General features: G+C 44.2%; 1 protein-coding gene across 1 annotated transcript in view; it reads left to right on the top strand.

Moving 5' to 3' along the window:
• The window catches only part of ARHGAP6 (Rho GTPase activating protein 6), a 530,729-nt gene that overhangs the window by 221,915 nt on the left and 285,147 nt on the right, over positions 1-23,667 (top strand). The window lies entirely within an intron of this gene.

Raw genomic sequence — 23,667 nt, 5'->3', positions numbered from 1 at the left:
TTTTAAAGAATTCCCCAAACTTTTGGCCAATACGTTGAATTAAATTTGTTCCTTCTCATGGATACAAGTGAGACGCTATAAAAGAAGGAAAAACACTAGGAGTTCCCATCGTGGTGCAGAGGTTAGTGAACCCGACTAGTATCCATGAGGACTCGGGTTCGATCCCTGGCCTCGCTCAGTGGGATAAGGATCCGGCGTTGCCGTGAGCTGTGGTGTAGGTTGCAGACGTGGCTCGGATCCCGCGTTGCTGTGGCTCTGGCGTAGGCCGGTGGCTACAGCTCCGATTCAACCCCTAGCCTGGGAACCTCCATATGCCGCGGGAGCGGCCCAAAGAAATAGCAAAAAGACAAAAAAAAAAAAAAAAAGACACTTCTATAAACTATTTAATTAATCGAGTATTTGTATAGAAGTGATTTAAATAATTGAATAGTTGTAAATAAATCTAGGTCAGCAATCCAAAAGTCCTGTTACATACATAAGATGTACTTCTTTTCATATCTCATAACTATCCAGTCTTTAATTAAAAAAATAAAATATTTTTACTTATGTTACTGAGATTTGAGACAATATATATGTTATAAAATATATATAATCATATATATGTGTGTATATATAAATATATCTGAATGCATCTGTGTAGAAATTCATGAGATTTTAAAAATTACCTTCCCCCAAAGGAAAGAAAAAAACAAGTAGTCCTGAGAAGGGACCGGAGCCCACTGCTTATCAGAATCTCAGAAACGTTAGAGTATCTTGATGTTGCTTCCCTGGTTTATTCTCAAAGAATAATTAAAAAAAAAATCCAATTATGAGTTTAGGAGAAAGCCCAGAAAATCTCATGCCTTGTATTTTTGTGGAAATGAAGGCCTGGCCCCTGGAAGGGAGCGTGTCACCCCCCCAACTGCTTGGCCGGTGTTTGGGTTCCTGCTGCTTTCAGAGGGGCTCCTCGCTAAGGGAAAGACTCCCCTGTTCCTTCAATTTTCCTCTTAGCAGTCCTAGGAGGAGAGCGGAGTTCGACGGCTGGAGGTGTCGGACCAGGAGTGCCGCTGCCAGAAGTTAAGTGGGCTTCTTGCTTTGCGGCCCAAAGCATTTGGAGAGCCCTGTTGTTCTGCCCCCGCGTGGTCCCTCAGAGTGGAGCCATCAAGGAGCGAGGTCTCAGTGTCTGGTGACAGAGCTGAGCAGGGGGACTGTGCAACCAGGGGACTCACAGTTATCAAAGCTCAGCCTTTACACGGAATTCTGAGTGGATTCCGCTTGTTTCATGAGAAACCCAAGTAAAGAGCCCAGCCTCCTAGACCCTCCATAAATTGCTGTGCCCTTGGGAAGCTCCCCTGGGCTGTGAGTCCCATGGACCTCTCGGTCATGCCGAGCCCCCTGGGGGACGGAGGCCAGACTTAGGATTTTAAAAGGTTTTGCTCTTCAATACTGCATCGTAGTGTCTCGGTGATCATTTCAAGCCATTGGCAGCATTCGATATCTGGGCGTGGGCGTCAAGGCCAGTGCAGGGAAACGATGCTGTTGGGTAAATCACCAGGTTTCTCCAAGCGGCAGTCGCTGCCGTCATAGCTGATTCCACGTCAACCATGGGTCTTTCTAGATTTGCCGATGCCATAACCACCAAATGCTGGTTGTTCTCCTCTCTTGAAATCATTTTTATTTTTTTATTTTATTTTATTTATTTATTTATTTGTACCTTTTCTAGGGCCGCTCCCGTGGCATATGGAGGTTCCCAGGCTAGGGGTCCAATCAGAGCCACAGCCGCCAGCCTACGCCAGGGCCACAGCAACGTGGGATCTAAGCCGCATCTGCAACCTACACCAAGAAGGTGCAACCTACTGCAAGAAGCCAAGAAGGTGAATGGCTGCATTTTGGAATGTTCCGAATGTAAAAAGGTTGCTCTGGGCATCATGCTAGTTGCAGCCCATTGGTTGGGTTACTGAATATCTTCCAGAATCTCGACCAGTCTGAAAAATCTTACACAAGCACATTTGTCTATCCAGTGTGGCATGACTTTGAAGCCATAGCCTGTTGAACAGTTTGTGCTAGAAAACTAACACATGCATAAGGGTTTTAAGACAGGACGAAACTATCAGACTAAGGGCCAGATACAGACGTGGATGTTTTGGAATCTTCTTGATTGGTTTCAGAGCACATGGCGTGGTGTGTAATCAAATCCAGTGCAGACGTGTGCAAAATCTGTTCAGATTTGGAGTGGGGGGGATACCAAGGAACAGCATGCGTCCAAAAGCAGGGTCACACTTGCAAGGTGAGGGCACACGGAAAGCTTTCCTTTCTGAGACTTAGAAAACACCGATCAACGAGAGGAAGACTGTGACAAGTAATTTGAGGCTGGTGAACACAAGCACGACCAGAGTCTGCGTGGTTTTGGTTATAGTCGAAGAAACAGGGGGTGGGGCTGCCTTCTGCAGACCAAGTGAATCCCATATCCATTTACCCGAGCCATCTAGAAACAACATAGGTGTGACTCTAGAAGTTCAGATACGTGGAGCAGCAGAATCCAGTTTGGAAGCCTGCCTGCCCTAAACAGGTCGGTTTATCTTAGGCGAGGTGTCTGTCTCCTTCAAGGCTATAAATGAAACATAATAATTGAGATATGAATAGAAACAAATGTATGGGAGATATATATATATTTTTCCTGTCGACTGGTAAAACTCCAGAAGGGAGAAGATGAACAGCAAAAGTAGAAAAAAAATCTCACGGAATAAAGTGCTATTTTAGTTTTCTAGATCAGGGGTCGGTGCACATCTTCCGTAAGAGAGGGAATATATGAGGCTGTGGAAAGCAGCCATAGACAGATACATCCACGAATGGACATGACTGCTCCAGTAAGACCGTATTTATGGAGGCTAACATTGGAATTTTACATAATTTGCATGTCATGAAATATTCTTTTGATTTTTTTTTCAACCGTTTAGAAATAGAAAAGCCATTCTTACTAACTCCTCTGCCAGATCTGAGACAAACCTCTCCCCTCGTTTATTCTTCTAGAACAAACAAACCAAAAGTAAAAATGCCGAAGTGTGACATGCTCTCTATTTCAGGGTTTTTTGGTAAATTACTGACGTGATGATCTTCCACCTTTGGCATTTTCCTGGATTTTTCCAGAATGCTTTATGGCCCTGCTAGAATACTTTGTGCCCCCGTACCACTTTCAACATCAATTGTCATGCCTGTGTGAAGTGCTCACTGTGAACTGAAATCCCGGGGACAGATGTCAGAGGGAAAGAAAATATTGGCAAAAGAGAGCTGTACAGAAGCTCCTCTATTTATGGAATTTCAACTTGTGAACTTCCATAGATACAAGCAAAACCATACTCCGGAGTAAAGCCGTCTGGCTCTCTCCTCGGAGTCCCAATATGCGTGAAGAGGTTCTGGGAGCTTTGTTTCTGCCTCCCCACCTCCCGCCTCCAGCCTTGTTTTTCAGTTTACCCAGTATTTACAGTATTTCTCTTTGGTGCTCCGGAGTTTTGCCATTAACCTCATCTTGGGTGATAACCTCAGCGGAAATGAGAGACGAAAATACTAGGAAGACGTCGCAGAGAGGAAGGCAAGATAGAAATGAGTTTTCAGAATCCAAATAGATGAGAAAAAAAATTGTTGCAAGTCCCTTGGCAGGAAAAAACGTTTTGAGGGTGAAAACCTCATACAGCCTGAGGGTTCTGCACCGACGTGCTAAGAGCCACCTTCGGTATAAAGCTTCTTTATGCCCCGAAGTTCCCAGGCTAGGGGCGAATCAGAGCTACAGCCGACACTGTTCTAACCGCTGTGCGCGCGCACACGCACACACACACACACACAAACACACACTAATTTAATCCCCAGAAAAAGATGGTAAGCATATCAACAAATGATGTCATAAAATGATTGATCCAGCAGAGAAAAAAATTTACCGTGTGTCTGGGGATCCACCTGTTAGACCGCTTTTATGATACCCGGGGGAAAGAAAAACATCCAGTAAGGAAAGTAACCTAGGCATGGATGAGTCCATGAGTTTGCAGCTTTTAGACTCTACCCAAACGGAAGGCCATTGGCTCAGCGGACAGTTGGAGATGCTGAAGCTGATGTCACATTCCCTGGAGTGCCTCTGGGCAGATTCACCACTTGCGAAGATGTTCAGCCTACGAAATGCAATAGGTCTAACGTGGGCAAAGATGCCAGGTAAAGCAAAGGCAGTAAGCCGGAGGGGAAAGTCTCGCAAGATCAGGTCACACTTCACATGGCTGGAAGTACGTCGTGGGGGCTGCACGCCTCCACCTGCCCAGGGTATCTGGACACACACCGCCTTTACAGCTGAACAAGCTTTCGACCAAAAAGTGTAGTGGACGCTTGCTGTCGGTGCCCTGCCCAGAATATCTCAGTTCTTTGACCAGTTCTGTGTGTCTACTCCCTCCTCCAGCTTCTGTGTGGTTTGCTTTCAAGGACCAAACATTTTTGAACTTCTTCAGAGGATTTCCCTTGGGGTTCTCCAGCCCTTTCCCTGTACCCCCAAAGAACAGGAAACGCCTGGGCGTTTACATCACCCTGGGCCATCCCAGAGCCCAGCACTGGCAGATGTGTGACTATTTAAGCTCATCTCCTTTGGCTTGAGGTGGGATAGGTCCAGCGCTCCTCCACAGGTGGAGACTGAGACTCTGCCAGAAATCACACCATTACGGGGCTTCCTCTCCTGTCTCTGTTTTGCTTCCCCCTTACCAGGGAACATATGTTACTCCTGGGAACATATCTTTAATGAATCCCTCGCCCAGGAATCCTTATCATAGGGTCGATTTCTGAGGAACTCGACCTAAAGCAAGAAGCAACTGTATTATTATTAAGAGAGGGAAACAGCATGAGGCCCTCAGTTGGCATTGAAAGAATGAATGAAAGATAGGACCGAATGGATTAATCGAAGGCAGTCCTTACCTTGAGCCACTCCTCTTGTAGTCAGGGCAACTTGAAAGGGATAGACCACTGATTATGACGTTTTAAAGTTGCAGGTCCCGTGGTGAACCTGCTCACATAGTGCAGCGTCTCTAGCTGGTGGTCATCCAGGCGCACCTGGAATATTGCCCGGACAAAGACACCGCCGCTTCTCGGGATAGCTGCCTTCTGTCTGTTGCACTACTCATGTCCTTTTCTTCACTCCCTCCCTCCCCAGTCTCCCCCCCTCCCCTTTCTCCCTCCCTCCCTCCTTCCTTTCTCCGTCTCTCTGTTTCTTTCTCTTTCACAGCCTTATGGAGGGAGAATTCACATGTCATGCGATTCACCCATTTTAAGTGAATCATCCCATCGTTTTTAATATACTCAGAGCTGTTCAGCCACCCCACAGTCAATTTTAGGACACTGTCATGACCCCCCAAAGAAACATTGTACGTTTTAAGGATCCCCTCCTCAACTCCCCTGACCCCCTCATGTCCCCAGCCCTACACAACCATGGATCTACTTTTGGTCTCTGTGGATGCCCCCATTCCGAACATTTTGTATAAATGGAATCACATCATATGTGGTCGGTGCGGACCGGCTTGTTTCACTTAGCATCGTGTTTTCCAGGGTCCTCGGTGCTGTAGCATATACCAGTATTTCCTCCCTTTTTATGGCCAGCTCATCTTCCATTGTATCCACTGACCCGGTTTGTTTATCCACTCATCAGGTGATGAACATGTGAGTTGTGTTCCCCTTTGAGCTGTTATAAATAACACTGCTGTGAACATCAGTGTGCAGGGTTTCGTGTGGACATGTGTTTCCATTTATCTTTGTTACATACCTAGGAGTGAAATTGTCAGGTCACAGGTAGAAAGTTCTTTCTTCTGCTGAGCCGAACTCTGAGGCTTCGTACTGTCCGCTCTTGATCCTCACCCAGCGTCCTGGAGAAAGCGGACAAGGCTTGCCTTTCTGCCACATGACATCCCTTCAAATCGCTCATCTTTGTCGTCAGGGTCCTCTTCAACTTTCCCAGACTGAATTTTCTTTGTTCTTCTGATCATCCCATTGTAAACATGGCACTTAACAGAAAGGCGCCCTCAGAGTCTTGAAGTCGTCCTCTCGTCTGTTGTGATGTACAGACCAGCTCTTTTTGGTCCCAGATCCTGGACGGCCCCCTCGGACAGAGGGAACGAGTGGCTGACACCTCCATTTTGCCAAGATGGGAAATAAAGAATTATTTTTTTTCCATAGACTCTGAAGGGATTTTCCCCTTTGGAATATCTAAAAGGACTAATAATTTGGGCAATTTATACACATTTGTCATTTCTTGACATGTTAATGTGAGAAAACGCGTTCCATGGTTTTGAAAAATAAAATGTGATGGAGATCAGCTACCCCTAAGAGCTTTGAAAGAAATCATGCGTCGCATTCTTTTTACTCTTAGTCGGGAAGACAATGGGGAGAAGACTTGACAAAACCGTAGGAAAATGAAACACGTCACTTACCAGGCCCTGAGCTGTGATGAACTGGGCCAAATGCTACATTCATCTCCTCTCCAGTAATTACAAATGGACCTGATTCTTGTTTGTTCTTCATACCTTTAGAGTTATTTTCCACCTTCTTTTAACATTCCATGCAGAGCTCTGCATGGATCCTGACATTGGCTTATGCTAGCTGCATGACCTTGAACAAGTCCCTCAGCCTTTCTAAGCATCATTTTCTGCATCTTTCTCCCACGGTATTAATTAGTGGTTCTCAAACTGTATTGTACATGATAAGCAATCAAGGGACCTTGCTAAAAATGTCGTTCCTGAGGCGGTGCTCCAAGAGATTCGGATTCAGTGCCTTCTGGGGAGGTCTTCACAATTTATTTTTATTGGAAATCCTACCCCAAGTGATTCTGATGCATGTGTCCCTAAAGGCCGTATTTTCAGAAACACCGATAAGCTTTTTTTTTTTTTTTTTTTTTCCTGATCCCCTTTCCTCTTGTCCTGTCTTCTGCTGAAAAGGGAGAGGAAGTCTTAATCTCTCCAGGTACTAGCTTTCCATTTCCATATATGTTCGTGGGTGAATGTGAAGAAAGATGGCAACCAAATTAAAATAAGCAGATCATCACCCTAGTCTGATGCTTCGATTCTGATGTATTTGGGTTACTTTGACCAGAAGAACAGTTTTATCCATAAAATCGGGAAATCGGGTTTCTTGCCGCTTGAGGCCAGATCTCTCTCTGTTGTGTTGGGGGGTGGGGGTTGGCTTGTTCATTGTTTGGTAGCACCGCTAGCCACCACCTGCTAACCACCACTGCCGACATCCCCGAGTGTGTCTCCAGTGCCAGATGTCCCCGGCAGTCAACACTGCCCCTGGTCGAGAACCACTTTCATAGAGCATAGTCCCCCCCAAAAAAAGAATCAAGAAATTAAGCTTGGCAAAGAAGGCTCTTGGTCTCATTGCACAGCCAGGCGAAGAAGGCCCTGCTAAACTGTTGATGTTTGGCCTTTGTTTGCCACGTGTTATTGGGGATCTGGAACTCTCTGGCCCAGGCTCTGTTTGCTGAATTAACGGGATACAAAAAGGTGAAGTGACTCGGCGAGCAAAGGACCTTCTGTTTCATTCTCCTCATTTTATTGCAGTCCTGACAACAAATTCCTAATGTTTGCCTTATATTTTCGGCTCCCTATTACATACATTAAAATCATAATCACAAAATAGATTAATTTGGGGGGGCACCGTTACATATGAAATTGCTTTGAAATCTCCAGGCGCTAGAGTAATGTCAGGTGTCATCATTCAAAATACCGCTGAGCCTCCAAAACAGGGGTTTTTGAGGTTCTAACATTGGTTTCCTCAAGTGCTCCAAATGACTCCATAGCTGCCAGTCTCAATCACACAAATGGCTGGTTTTTGCTTGGTTAGCCCTTTGATATGCTGTATTGGGTGGAAACCCACCTGCCTAAAAGTTCCACAGCTTGGCCCTACTCTTCTGCTCTCAGGAAATTCCTCCTTATTTTCTTCGTCGCCGTAAGACCCTCTCCACTGCAAGAAAACGTGTTGTTGCTGTGAGATGCGCTGCTAAGAGCTCATTAGTAAAGGGTGGATTTCTTATGTCTATGAAGGCTTTGTTTCTCAACTTCTGTACTCTTGACATTTCGGGCAGGATAGTTCTTTGCTGTGGGGGAGGCTGTCCTGTCCATTGTAGGGTGTTTGGCAAAACCCCTTGCCTCTACCCACTGGATACAAACGGCACCCCTCCACGCGCAATTGCGACCATAAAAAAAAATAAAAAATCTCCAGCCATTGCTGGGTGTCTCCCTGGGGGAAAAACTGTCTCTTGCCAAGCACTGGCCTGGGAGATGTGATTGGGACCCTGGCAGTGTCTGCCTCCCCCTTTTGCAAGGAGGCACCACAGCGATCTCATGAATGAGCATGCCTCATCAGAGAGTGCCTACTCAGAAGGGAACTGCTGGAACGGCCCGCAAAGAGATCTGGCCCAACTTCATTTATATCCCACCTCCACCCTTTACCAGATGTGCAAAACAAGTTAGCTACCCTCATGAGTAAGATGGAGATAATTGTACCTTCCTCACACCGTTATCCCGAGGATGCAGATTGGCTGTTTGCAAAGCATCTAGTTGAACAAAAGGCCAGTGACATAGGGGCTCAATAATGAGCCGCATCGTTATCATTCTCCAAATAAGCATTTTAGCACCTGCAGCCCTGGTGTTGTCAGGAGTCCAGCAGGCTTTACAAACTTGCAGCACCATGCAGAGCAAGGGAGGTTTGAATCGGTTGAGTAGAGGTAGAAGACTAACATTAGCTTATGGGTATGATGAAAAGTAGATTCTTGACTCTCCAACTGTTTTGTTTTTTTTTTTTTTTTGGGGGGGGGAAGCATAACTAGAGGGAGTACAATCTGTTTTTTTTCCCCAAATGAGCCTGAAATAGAACATTTATTTTAGAAACATCTCTCCATAGTTACTTTTTAATGGCACTCTCCTTGGCTCCAAGGCATTGAGCAGCAATACTTCAGTGAAAATATCAAAGTGGCAAGAAAAGGAGAAACCCAGTGATACTAAAACTAAACCTATTGTAATGGTAAGTTTATTCTCACTCTCTCTCCCTTATCTGCTTTCCCTACATCCACAGATGATCAGATTCTCAGTTCTAGGTGATATATAAATTCTTGATACTCTTTGTAGTAGGGGTCCAGGCTGAGGGCAAGAACACTAGGTGACAGTCTTTTCTGTCCTGTGTTACCATAGCACCAGCCACCATTCTAGGGACCCACAGGACTTCCTCATTCACTGGTCATTGGGCCAGGTCTGTCTTCAGGCTGGGGGTTGTCTCCCTCTAACTCATCTAGAGAAAGCAATGGGACTCCTTCATTCTTGCTTGGATCCTTCCCAAAACACTGTTTAGGTTAAAAGGAAGGGGAAAATTGTGGCTGTAGAGCAAATTGGTAATTTCTTTTTTTTTAATTACTCAAATGAATTTATCACATCTGTAGTTGTATAATGATCGATCATAACTATCTGATTTCACAGGATTTCCATCCCACAGCCCAAACACATCCCCCACCACCCAAACTGTCCCCTGCAGAGACCATAAGTTTTTCAATGTCTGTGAGTCAGCATCTGTTCTGCAAAGAAGTTCTGTCTGTCCTTTTTTCAGATTCCACGTGTCAGTGAAAGCATTTATGTTGGTGTCTCATTGTATGGCTGACTTCACTTAGCATGATAGCTTCTAGGTCCATCCATGTTGCTGAGAATGCCAGTATTTCATTCCTTTTAATGGCTGAGTACTATTCCATTGTGTGTATGTACCACATCTTCTTGATCCACTCCTCTGTCAATGGACATTTAGGTCATTTCCATGTCTTGGCTATTGTAAATAGTTCTGCAATGAACATCGGAGTACATGTGTCTTTGCGAGTCGTGGTTTTCTCTGGATAGATGCCCAGGAGTGGGATTGCTGGATCAAATGGTAGTTCTTTTTTGAGTTTTCTGAGGAATCTCCATACTGCTTTCCAGAGTGGTTGCACTAATTTACAATCCCACCAACAGTGTACTAGGGTTCCTTTTTCTCCACCCCCTCTCCGGCACTTCTTGTTTGTAGACTTTTGGATGATGGCCATTCTGGCTGGTGTAAGGTGGTACCTCAGAGTGGTTTTGATTTGCATCTCTCTAATAATGAGTGATGTTGAACATCTTTTCATGTGTTTTTTGGCCATCTGGATGTCTTCTTTGGAGAACTGTCTGTTTAGATCTTCTGCCCATTTTTGGATGAGGTTGTTTGTTTGTTTTTTTGGTATGGAGCTGCAGAAGGTGTTTATAAATTTTGGAGATGAATCCCTTGTCAGTCGATTCACTTGCAAAGATTTTCTCCCATTCTGTGGGTTGTCTTTTCGTGTTGTTTAGGGTTTCCTTTGCTGTGCAGAAACTTTGAAGTTTGATTAGGTCCCATTTGTTTATTTTTGTTTTTACTCTCAATACTCTAAGAGGTGAATCAGAGAAGATGCTGCTGTTGTTTATGTCAGAGAGGGTTTGGCCTATGTTTTCCTCTAAGAGTTTGATAGTGTCTGATCTTATATCTAGGTTTTTCATCCATTTGGAGTTTACTTTTCTGTATGGTGTTAGGGAGTGTTCTCATTTCATTCTTTTCCATGTGGCTGTCCAGTTTTCCCAGCACCACTTATTAAACAAGCTGTCCTTTCTCCATTGTATATCCTTGCCTCCTTTGTCATAGATGAGTTGGCTGTAGGTGCATGGGTTTAATTCTGGGCTTTCTACCCTGCTCCACTGATCTGTATTTCTGTCTTTGTGCCAGTACCATGCGGTTTTGATGATTGTTGCTTTGTAGTATAGTCTGAAGCCCGGGAGCCTGATTCCTCCAGCTCCATTTTCCTTTTTCAGGATGTCTTTGGCTGTTCTGGGTCTTTCATGCTTCCAAACAAACTTTAAAATATTTTGTTTGAGTTCTGTGAAAAATGTCCTTGATGATTTGATAGGGATTGCATTGAATCTGTAGATTACCTTGGGTAGTATAGTCACTTTGATAATATTAACTCTTCCAATCCACGAGCATGGTATATCTTTTCGTCTATTTGTGTCATCTTTGATTTCTTTCATCAGTGGCTTATAGTTTTCAGAGTACAGGTCTTTTGTCTCTTTAGGTAGATTTACTCCTAGGTGTTTTCTTCTTTTGGATGTGATGGTAAACGGGATTGCTTCTTTAATTTCTGTTTCTGCTCTTTCATTGTTAGTGTATAGAAATGGCATCAATTTCTGTGTATTGATTTTGGATCCTACGACTTTGCCAAATTCGTGGATGAGCTCTATCAGTTTTCTGGTAGAGTCTTTAGGATTCTCTAGGTATAGTATCATGTCATCTGCAAATAGGGATAGTTTTACTTCTTCCTTTCCAATTTGGATTCCTTTTATTTCTTTTACTTCTCTGATCGCTGTGGCTAGGACTTCCAGAACTATGTTGAAGAGTAGTGGCGAGAGCAGACATCCTTGTCTTGTTCCTGATCTCAGCAGGAATTCTTTCAGCTTTTCACCATTGAGAATGATGTTCGCTGTGGGTTTGTCATATATGGCCTTGATCATGTTGAGGTAGGTTCCCGTTATGCCCACTTTCTGAAGGGTTTTGATCAGAAATGGGTGTTGGATTTTGTCAAAGGCTTTTTCTGTGTCTATTGAGAGGATCATATGGCTTTTATTCTTCAGTTTGTTAATGTGGTGCATCCCATTGATGGATTTGTAGATTTTGAAGAACCCTTGCATCCCTGGGATAAATCCCACTTGATCATGATGTACAATCCTTTTAATGTATTGTTGGATGTGCCTTGCTTGTATTTTGTTGAGGGTTTTTGCATCGATGTTCATCAGTGAATTTGGCCTGTAGTTTTCTTTTTTTGTGGTATCTTTGTCTGGTTTTGGTATCAGGGTGATAGTGGCCTCATAGAATGAGTTTGGGAGTATCCCTTCCTCTGCAATTTTTTGAAATAGTTTCAGAAGGATAGGTATTATCTCTTCTCTAAATGTTTGATAGAATTCGCCTGTGAAGCCATCTGGTCCTGGACTTTTGTTTGTTGGAAGTTTTTTTTTTTTTCTTTTGTATAAAAGTTTTTTTTTTTTTATTTTCCCACTGTACAGCAAGGGGACTCTTTGTTGGAAGTTTTTTAACCACAGTTTCCATTCCAGTTCTTGTGATAGGTCCATTCATCTTTTCTATTTCATCTTGGTTTAGTCTTGGAAGATTGTACTTTTCTAAGAATTTGTCCATTTCTTCTAGGTTTTCCATTTTATTGGGGTACAGTTGCATATAGTAGTCTCTTATGATCCTTTGTATTTCTGTGATGTCTGTTGTTACTTCTCCTTTTTCATTTCTAATTTTATTGATTTGAGTCCTCTCTCTTTTTTGCTTGATAGGTCTGGCTAGGGGTTTATCAATTTTGTTGATCTTTCCAAAGAACCAACTTTTCGTTTCATTGATCTTTTCTATGGTTTTCTTCGTTTCTATTTCATTGATGTCTGCTCTGATCTTTATGATTTCTTTCCTTCTACTGACTTTAGGTCTTGTCTGTTCTTCTCTCTCGAGCTGCTTTAGATGTAAAGTTAGCTTGTTTCTTTGAGCTTTTTCTTGTTTCCTGAGGTGTGCCTGTATTGCTGTAAAATTTCCTCTTAGAACAGCTTTTGCTGCATCCCATAAGTTTTCTAGTGTCATATATTTGTTGTCATTTGCTGCTAGGTATTTTTTAATTTCCTCTTTGATTTCTTCAGTGATCCATTGGTTGTTTAGTAGCATGTTGTTGAGTCTCCACGTGTTTGTGTTTTTTGCAGTTTTTTTCTTGTTGTTGATTTCCAGTCGTATAGCGTTGTGGTCGGAAAAGATGCTTGATATGATTTCAATTTTCTTAAAATTACCAAGGTTGGATTTGTAGCCCAGGATATGATCCATCTTAGAGAATGTTCCATGTGCACTTGAGAAGAATGTGTATTCTGTTGCTTTTGGATGAATTGTCCTATAAATATCTATTAAGTCCATCTGGTTTAATGCATCAGTCAGGGCCCGTGTTTCCTTATTGATTTTCTGTCTGGTTTATTTGTCCATTGCTGTAAGTGGGGTGTTAAAGTCCCCCACTATTATTGTGTTATTGTCGATTTCTCCTTTTAAGGTTGTTAGCAGTTGCCTTATATATTGTGGTGAACCTCTGTTGGGTGTGTAGATATTTAAAATTTTTATATCATCTTCTTGAATTGATCCTTTGATCATTATGTAATGTCCTTCTTTGTCCCTTAAAATATTCTTCATTTTAAAGTCTTTTTTTAATTTTTATTTTCCCACTGTACAGCAAGGGGGTCAGGTTATCCTTACATGTATACATTACAATTACAGTTTTTCCCCCACCCTTTCTTCTGTTGCAACATGAGTATCTAGACATAGTTCTCAATGCTATTCAGCAGGACATTTTAAAGTCTTATTTTGTCTGATATGAGCATTGCTACTCCAGCTTTCTTTTGATCCCCTTTTGCATGAAATATTTTCTTTCATCCTCTCATTTTTTTTTTTTTTTGGTCTTTTTTTTGCTATTTCGTGGGCCGCTCCTGCTGCATATGGAGATTCCCAGGCTAGGGGTCTAATCAGAGCCATAGCCACCAGCCTACGCCAGAGCCACAGCAACGTGGGATCTGAGCCACGTCTGCAACCTACACCACAGCTCACAGCAATGCCGGATGGTTAACCCACCGGGCAAGGGCAGGGACGGAACCCACAACTTCATGGTTCCTAGTCGGATTCATTAACCACACTGCCACGACGGGAACGCCCATCCTCTCACTTTCAATTTGTATGTGTACCTAGAAGTGAAGTGGGTGTCTTGAAGACAACATATATATGGGTCTTGTTCTTGTATCCATTCAGCCCGTCTGTGTCTTTTGGTTGGGGCATTTAGTCCATTAACATTTAAGGTAATTATTGATAGGTATGTTCTTTATTGCCATTTTATTAATTACTTTGCATTTGTTTTTGCTGCTCTTTTTTCTTTCTTTCTTCTCTTGTTCTTTTCTGCTTAGAGAAGTTCCTTTAGTATTTGTTGTAAGGCTGGTTTAGTGTTGCTGAATTCTCTCCACTTTTGCTTATCTGTGAAGGTTTTGATTTCTCCTTCAAATCTGAACAAGAGCCTTGCTGGGTAGAGTCATCTTGGTTGGAGGTTTTTTCCTTTCATCACGTGAAGTACATCATGCCACTCCCTTCTGGCCTGCAGAGTTTCTGCTGAAAAATTTGCCGATAAACTTATCAGGGTTCCTTTGTATGTTACTTGTTTCTTTTCCCTAGCTGCTTTCAAGATTTTCTCTTTGTCTTTAATTTTGGTCAGTTTGATTAATATGTGTCTCGGGGTGTTCCTCCTTAGGTTTTTTTTAATATGGTACTCGTTGTGCTTCCTGGATTTGAGTGAGTGGTTCCTTCCCCATGTGAGGGAAGTTTTCAGCTATTATCTCCTGGAATATTTCTTCTGTCTCCTTCTCTCTCTCTTCTCCTTCTGGCACCCTATAATATGGATGTTGGTGCATTTCACATTGTCCCAGAGTTCTCTGAGTCTCTCTTCATTTCGTTTCAGTCTTTTTTCTCTTTTCTGTTCCACATCCGTAATTTCCACTAATCTGTCCTCCACCTCACTTATTCATTCTTCTGCCTCCTGTATTCTGCTGTTAGCTGCTTCTAGTGAATTTTTTATTTCAGTTATTGTATTTTGCATCTCTTCTTGTTTTAAGTTTTATATCTTGTATGTCTTTGCTCAGTGTTTCCTGTAAGTTATCCATCTTTGCCTCCAGTTCATTTCCAGTGTCTTGCATCATTTTTATCATCAACATTCTAAAGTCTTTTTCTTGGAGGCTAGCTTACCTGATTTTCTGGGGTTTTTCCTTTTTCCCTCATCTGAGGTATAGTTCTCTGTCTTTTCATTTTTGTAGGTTTTTGGTGTGGTGACCTTTTTACAGATAATAGAGTTGTAGACTCTCTTACTTCTGATGTCTGCCCCCCTGTGGCTGAAGTCGGTATGGGGGGGCTCACTGTAGGCTTCCTGATGGGAGGGACTGGTGCCTGCCCCCTGGTAGGTGGAGCCGATTCTGATCCCTCTGGTGGGTGGGGCTTAGTCTCTGGATGAGATTAGAGGCAGTTGTGTGCCTGAGGGGTCTTTGGGTAGCCCATTTACTGAGGGGCGGGGCTGTGATCCCTCCTGGGTTGTTGTTTGCCCTGGGGCTTCTCAACAGCTGGCTGACGGGTGGGGCCAGATGTTCCCAAAATGGCCCCCTCCAGAGAAAGGCAGCTGCTGAATATTCCCGAGAGCTTTGCTTTCAATGTCCTTCCCTCACAACAAGCCACATTCACCCTTGTTTTCCCAGGATGTCCTCCAAGAACTGCGGTCAGGTTTGACCCAGATTTCCACGGAGATTTTGCTTTGTCCTGGGACCCAGTGCACGTGAACGTCTGTGTGCACCTTTTAGAAATGGAGTCTCTGTTTCCCCCAGTCCTGTGGAGCTCCTGCTCACAAGCCCACTGGCCTTCAGTGCCGGATGCTCCGGGGCTCTTTCTCCCCGTGCCAGATCCCCACACGTGAGAGTTTGATGTGGGGCTCAGAACTCTCACTCCTGCAAGTGAGTCTCTGTGACCCAGTTAGTTTCCAGTCTGTGGGGCCTCCCACCCAGGAGGTATGGGGTTGTTTATATCACAAAATCGCTCCTCCTACCTCTTGATGTGTCCTCCTCTTTTTCTTCTGGAGTAGGGTATCTTTTTTAAGGTTTCCAGTCCATTTGGGTGAAGAGTGCTCAGTCTTTCGTTGTGAATTTTATTGTTTTTAAGAGAGAAGTTGAGGTCCAGTCCTTCTATTCTACCATCTTAATCCCTCTCCAAAATGGGTAATTTCTTATATAGCATTTTTTTTTAGTTGGATATGCTGAGATTTCCCCCTCCACACATACAACAAATGCTGAACTTCTGCCTTAAGAAATGTCCTCCCTTGAAAGCATAGCTGGTACATCCATTGCGCCTATCCGTATGTGTGGGTGGAGGCAGCAGTGGCATTTCCAATGCTATGACCCTACGTAGGGCTGATGGGGCTTTCTTCACTTACAAGACACATGCGATTTTGGACAAGCGGGACCTTAAGCTGCTTCCCCATCTCTCTCCTTCCTGATCCTGGAGTTTGATTTCCTGAATTATTTCTTTGTCACCCCATGAGAAAACCTAGAAGAGCGACAATTCTAAACTATGTTCCGTCTTTATATAAACTGTGTTCAGTCTATTTATACTATAGTGTAAATAAAGATTCGAATTGGTACAATCAGTTTGGAAAACTGTTGGGCATTGTCCAGTAAAGTTGCAGATATGCATACGCCTATGACCCGGCAATTCTGTTCCCGGGTTTGCACCCTATACGAATGCATGCCGTGTGCACCAGGAGGTGTGTAGAATGATGTTCAAGCAGTCTGGTTTTCAGTAGTCCCGAAGTGGAAAGGACACAGATGTCCACCAGCAGTTGAAAAGATAAATATGGGTAAACACATCCGACGGAATACTAGACAGCAATGGGAATGAACCAGCTGCAGCTGCATATGACAACATGGAAGAACCTTCGAAACATGCTGAGAGAAAGAAGCCAGGAGTAACAAAACCATAGTTATGAATCCATTTATATAACGTTAGAAAGCAGGCCACGCGAAGGTCCGAGATTTGTGGATACACGACTTCCTAAAAAGCAGTGGTTCTCAAATGCGGTGATTGGGCCTCCCCACCCCCAGGGGACATTTGTCAGTGTCTGGAGGTAGCTTTGGTTGTCACGCTTGGGAGAGGGCAGTAATGCTTGCATCCAGTGGGTACATGTCAGGGATGCTGCTAAACATCCTATGATGCGTGGGACCGCCTCCGCCACACAGAATTATGACGACACCAACATCACAAGCAGCACGGGCAAAACCTCATGAAACTGAAAAGCTTCTGCACAGCATGATAAACAAGCAACAAAATGAAAACGCATTCTAAAGAATGGGAGAAAAAGTTTGCAAACCATATATGTGATTGGGGGTTAAGATCCAAAACACATAAGGAATTCATACAACTCAATAGCAAAAAAATCCCAAATTCTCTGATTGAAAAATGGGCAAAGACCTGAATAGACATTTTTTCAAAGAAGACATGCATACACTTGGACAACAGCTATTTGAAAAGGTACCCAACATCCCTGATCATCAGAGAAATGGAAATAAAAACCAAGATGAGATACCACCTCACACCTGTTAGGATATCTAGTATCAAAAAGACAAGAGACAACAAGTATGGGTAAGAATGTGGGGAAAAAGTGGTGTTCTTGTCATGGCGCAGCAGAAATCCAATTAGGAACCATGAGGTTGATGGTTCGATCCCTGGCCTGGCTCCGTGGGTTAAGGATCCGGCGTTGCCGTGAGCTGTGGTGTAGGTTGCAGATGAGGCTCAGATGTGGTGTCGCTGTGGCTGGGGTGTAGGCTGGCTGCTGTAGCTCCAACTCGACCCCTAGCCTGGGAACCTCCATATGCCGAGGGTGTGGCCCTGAAAAGAGGAAAAAAAAAAAAGAATGTGGGTAAAAGAGTATGCTTGTACACTGTTATTGGGGATGGGGATGGGAATTGGTACAGTCTTCCATACTATAGAAAACAGTATGGAAAATTAGAATTAAGCATGTATACATGTACGTGTGACTGGGTCACCTTGCTGTACAGTGGAAAATCGACAGCAGCTGTCAACCAGCTAGAATGGAAAGAATAAGAATCATTATAAAATTAAAAAAGAAACGAAGAAAATTAGAATTAAAAATAAAACTACCATATGATCCAGCAATCCCACTTGTTCCCAAAGAACTGAAATCAGGAACTGCAAGAGATATCTGCGCTCTCATGTTCAGAGCAGCACTACGCATAATAACTGAGAAATGGAAACAACCTAAGCGCCGCCTGTGGCCGAATGGGTAAAGAAAATATGGTTTATACATATGTTCTCACACACACACATACACACACACACACACCGGGATGTTATTCAGCCATAAAAAAAAAAAATCCTACCATTTGGGACAGTATGGATAGACCCTGAGAGCATTATGCTAAGTGAAATAAGTCAGACAGAGAAATACAAACTGTATGATTTTATTTTATTTTATTTTTGTCTTTTTAGAGCCGCACCCATGGCATATGGAGGTTCTCAGGTTAGGGGTCGAATTGGAGCCAGCCTACACCACAGCCAGAGCCACGCAGGATCTGAGCTGTTTCTGCGACCTACACCACAGCTCATGGCAATGCCAGATCCTTAACCCACAGAGCGAGGCCAGGAATCGAACCCACATCCTCATGGCTACTAGTCAGATTCGTTTCTGTTGAGCCACACCAGGAACTCCAAACTGTATGCTTTTCCACGTGGTGTCTAAAAAAGCTGAAGAATCTGGAAAAAGAATGGCTGTGTGTCCATGTCTAACCAACTCACTTTGTTGTACAGCAGAAATTGTCACCACCTTGTCAAGCAACTCGACTTCAATACAACTTTAAAAACTGAAAAAAAAAAATTTTAAAAGGTAGAAAATCTTAACTCAGAAATAGCGAATAGTTTGGTCACTCCCAGGGACCGGTAGTGGGGCATGAGGAGCACGCTGGTCAAAGGGTTCAAACTTCCAGTTGTGGGAAAGGAATGAATTCTGGGAGATCCAAGGACCAGCTCGGCAACTGTAGGTAACAATACTGTATGCCATGCTGGGACGTGACTAAGAGGGTATGTCTTAAATGTTACCATCACACACACACACACACACACACACACACACACACCCACAAATGGTCACGGTGTGAAGTCATGGAAGTATTAACTAATCTGGTTGTGGTAATCATTTCACAATATGTATGTGTATCACATTATCACATCGTACACCTTAAACTCACACAACGCTGTATGTCAATCATATCTCCATAAACCTGGGGAGGGTGGAAAATTGTGAGTCCCCACGTGTCCTTGGAGCTGGCATGGAGAAACCCTGCTGTAAAAGACTGGGTCACTTTGCTCTCCAGCAGAAATGGGCACGACCTTGGTAATCACCTATAATTTAAAAAATGTAAAAACACAACCACAGCCACAGCAAAGGGAAATGAGTACGTGAAGCCCATAAAAGATAGGGCGGTGTCTGCCCCTGGCTTGGCCCGAGGGGAGGGTGTTACAGGGCAGCTGAGGGACACTAGCGGTAGTGTCCTCGCCCTTAACCTTGCTGATGACCAGGCGGGTGTGTGCCGTGCAGTAATTCGTGGAGCTGCACCGTGTGTATGGTCAATATTTCTGTTTCAAAAATCAGAAAATCTTCTTGGAGGGGGGTTGGCAGGATCGTAGGATGGAAGCCTGTGGGCCCTGGGTTTGGGGGAAGAGGTTCCCCGAGCCACTCTTGTCCACAGCGACAGAGCCATGTGTGCGTGAAGAGCCTCATTCTCATCTCGGCGGGTTTTGCTTCTCACCTGCGCCCTCGCGCCTCCTAAAGCCTCAAGCTGCATTTGCTTCCGCAGATTAAGGTGAAATGGGTCTTAAAAAAAGTAATCACGGAGTTCCCATCGTGGCGCAGTGGTTAACGAATCCGACTAGGAACCATGAGGTTGCGGGTTCGGTCCCTGCCCTTGCTCAGTGGGTTAAGGATCCGGCGTGGCCGTGGGCTGTGGTGTAGGTTGCAGACGCGGCTCGGATCCCGCGTTGCTGTGGCTCTGGCGTAGGCCGGTGGCTACAGCTCCGATTCAACCCCTAGCCTGGGAACCTCCATATGCCGCGGGAGCGGCCCAAGAGATAGCAACAACAACAACAACAAAAGACAAAAAAAAAAAAAAAAAAGTAATCACCCTTGGGTTGGCCCTAAATGTGGAAAATATTAACTCAGCTTATAGGTGGGCCGAGTAAAGGCAAACTGGGCTTTTAATTTAAATGCCCGGGGTGGCGGGGACAGCCTTCTGTTCTGGAAGGGCTGTGATGTTTGGGGGCAGGAAGTCATGGACGGGCCACTGTGAGCATGACATGTTGTTTTCTTAAAAGGGATGCTGGCAGATGGTGTTCCCGTTGTGGCTCAGTGGGTTATGAACCTGACGAGTATCCATGTGGATGCGGGTTCCATCCCTAAGCTTGCTCAGGGGTTAAGGCTCGGCACTGCCGCGAGCTGTGGTGTAGGTCGCAGACACAGCTCGGGTCTGGCCTTGCTGTGCACGTGGTGCAGGCCGGCAGCTGCAGCTCCGATGCCACCCCTAGCCTGGGAACCTCCATATGCCGCGGGGGCGGCCCTAAAAAGAAAAAGAAATAAAGGGATGCTCGTAGAGGAACTCCTAAAGATTAGTCTTGAATCCTCTCTGGGGAAAAGTAGAAACACCAGAGAAATTTATTTAAAAAAATGACTAACCGTGAGAGAACTCGAGCCAAGCAGACACTTCATCTAAGCAGCGAGTGACAGGAAGTTCAGCCTTCTCTGAAGGGACGTTTTATTGTCTCTCTCCATTACCCCAAAAGATCAAACCTGAATCTTGAAAGCTCCTGCCATTTAATGCAGAGTTGAACTGACCTAGAACAATGCCTGCGAATTGTATGCACTTAAAAATATTTACTGAATAAGTAAACAAGTGAATCGTTAAATACCATGTGAAGGATGCCTGGACGTAGAGATGTGCAGAAAAGAAATTCTTATGAGAGCGGTGTTTAAAAATACCGTGAAATAGAATAAATATATGTGTGGAATTCAAATTGTTTAAGTTTTTTTATGGAAGTATGGTTGATTTACAGTGTTTCAGGTGGACAGCACTGTGATTCAGTTTATATGTGTATTCTTTTTCGGTTTCTTTTCATCACCCGTTAGTACAAGATATTGACTAAAATTCCCCGTGCTACGCAGTGGGTCCTGGTTGTTTATCTATTTTCATATATAGTAGTGTATACCTGTTAATCTCCAATTCCTGACCATGGGAATAACATATACACCCTACTGTATAAAATAGATGGTTAACAAGAACCTACTGTATAACGCAGGGCAGTCTACTCCGTATTTTGTAATAACCTATTTGGGAAAAGTAATGGAATATATATATATATTCACTTTGCTCTATACCTGAAACTAACACAACATTGTAAGTCAACTATATTCCAATCGAATTTTTAAAAAATCCCCAATTCCTAAATTATCCCTCTCCCTCTTTCCCTTCGGTACCCACAAGTTTGTCTTCTGTGTCTGGGAGTCTCTTTTTGTTTTGTAAGTGGGTTCATTTGTATCCTTTTTTAGAGTCCACATAGAAGTGATATCATATGAGCAAACTGTCTAAGCTGTAGCAAGCCTCTTCGAGGTCTGCCGTCTTCTAGATCCCTTGTCAAGACTCGAACAAATGGAATGAGAACTGAAGACATGTGCGATTCACTCCAAGGTGAACGCAAGAGTCTTGCAGCCCGGACTGATCATTTCTTTTTCTGAAATGCTTTGTCCTATCTCCTCAAACCTTTGAAGCAGAGAAACAAACAAACAATCCCTATTGCCCTTGAAAATTTAACTCCAACTTAGCAGTGACGATTTAGCAAGAAATAAGCTAGCAGGCAGAAATCATCCCGCACTGAGGGAATGATGGGTTATTTTTGGCTTACAGTAATACCATTTAGTGACTTCTTAAATTTTCCCAAGGCAGAATACAAACAAACAAAATCTCAGAGGACCCAGTTTTAACATGGAGGTGACATACTCAAGGGTAATGATCAAAGGATATATTTAAGGGTCTTTTAAATCCAGAGACCCACCGCGAATGGTTTATATATATTAATCATGAAATAGTTGTTCTAGGGAGAGGGATTTTGAGTTTGGAGGGCTTCATGACCGGTATGACAGAGAAAGAAGTTGTAGGGCTGGAGAGGTCTTATTTCTAAATAGAGCACGGGGAAGCAAAGGTGCCCAAGTCGGGGCATTTGTGTACGCGTGCCCTCCTTCGGCTGCTCCAGCTGCTTTTTCTGAAGGCTGCTGTGTGGCGTGGCGAGGCCCGAGCTGGTTCTCTGCCTTATTCTAAGGGTCTCTGCTGATGTAGCGCCGAAGGTTGCTTTCAGCTGCAGAGCAGAATGCAAGTGAAGAGGGGACTTCAGTGTGTCATTTTTCCAGCTCTGCCTGGACATGTCGGGGAGCAGGAGGGTCCTCCTGCAAAGTGAACGGGTTCGCTCTCTTCTCCCACTTTGCAGAGGGAAAGGCGGTCTGGGCAAGGCAGGCTATAAGGAGAAGGAAACTGGAGAGTTTGAGCAAACTGTTTAAGACTTTCTCTTAAAACAGTAGCATTCTGGCGGGAAGTTCCTGTTTGGGGCAGGGGATTGAGTTTGAATTTATTTTTGCCCTTGTGTTGTTGCAGTACAAAATGCACACAGCGAAGGGTGTAAATTGCACACATCTGAACTGTACCACTCAGTGAATTTTTACATATGGGTGTTCTTGGGTAGCTGTCCTACAGATCAGGATACAACCTTTTCCAGGACCCGAAAACCTTCCCTTGTATCCCCTTCCCCGCCAGGACCACCTCCCCATCTTGGTAATCACGATTCTGGCTTCTCTCGCCATAGATCATATGTGCCTATTTCAGTCCAACATGTGAATTCCGGCTCCAGAATTAAATAAATGGAATCTGACAGTAGGTCCTCTTTTGGGTCTGATTTCTTTCTCTGGACACAGCATTTGCGAGAATAATCCACATCGTCATGTCCATCAGTCCATTTTCCTTTCCGTGCTGAGCAGTATGTATGCCACTGTATGGAGGGGCCACGGTTGGCCCGTCATGCACCTGCTGTTTTCATTTTGGTGATTCTGCTTAACGATACTATGAACACCCTTGCACACGAGAAGGTCATTGGCACTCATTTCTCTATACATCTAGGAGCGGATTTGCTGGGTCAGAGGGTCGGCATGTGATCAGTTTTACTAGATATAGTCTTACAGTTTTCCAGGGAGAGGAACTGTCATGGTATCTAGTGGTAGATTCTTAGGATACCTTTAGCCCTGGCTTCACGTTCCCATGCTGTTCAAAACTATGCTGCCAAGTGTTCTAATGTACTCTCTGCTGGGAGTGGTTAGCCCACTGAATTGTAAGCAGTGAAACGCAAGGGTCCCATCCTCTTTTCCTAGTGCGCCCCCCCCCCCAGCAGGTGGATGGCCACCCAGGGACTCCCATACAGTGAGACCCTTGAATTTGACACAAGGCGCCCACAAATCCATCTTCCACTTGATAGCCGCCCCTCTTGGACTTGGATTGATTGATTTCTCTGCATCGGGAATCTCTACTCTGGGCCCAAACCTTCCCTTGGTCTGGACTCAGCCTATGAGAGGCTCATGGAGGGGCCCCGGTGCTCTCCATGATGTCTTAAAGCGAAGGCGTCCAGGGGCGGAGAGCAGAGCAGAGGCCAGTGTTAGGTGGCCTTGTGCATCTCCAGTGTGTGCTAAACTGATTTGGTGTATCTGACAGCGTTTGCAAATAGTATAGGTTTCTTCTTCAATTTCCAGGTCCTTTGCTGTGTTGTTCTCCGATTTGTTGAGACATACACAGGAGGGCTTTGAGCAAGCTCCTGCCACCCCCCACTCAGACCCAGCCTCGCTCCAAGCTAGTGCTCACTTGCAGCAGAATTGCAGCAGATTTTCCAGAACTCCCCCTTCCAGTGGGATTTCCTAGACACACGCAGGTCCCGCAAGCCCTCTGGGAC

This window comes from Sus scrofa, chromosome X (assembly GCF_000003025.6).
Source record: "Sus scrofa isolate TJ Tabasco breed Duroc chromosome X, Sscrofa11.1, whole genome shotgun sequence".
Classification (NCBI taxonomy): Eukaryota; Metazoa; Chordata; class Mammalia; order Artiodactyla; family Suidae; genus Sus; species Sus scrofa.
Note: the sequence above shows the minus strand (reverse complement) of the source record. Positions and strands in the feature narration are given on the sequence as shown.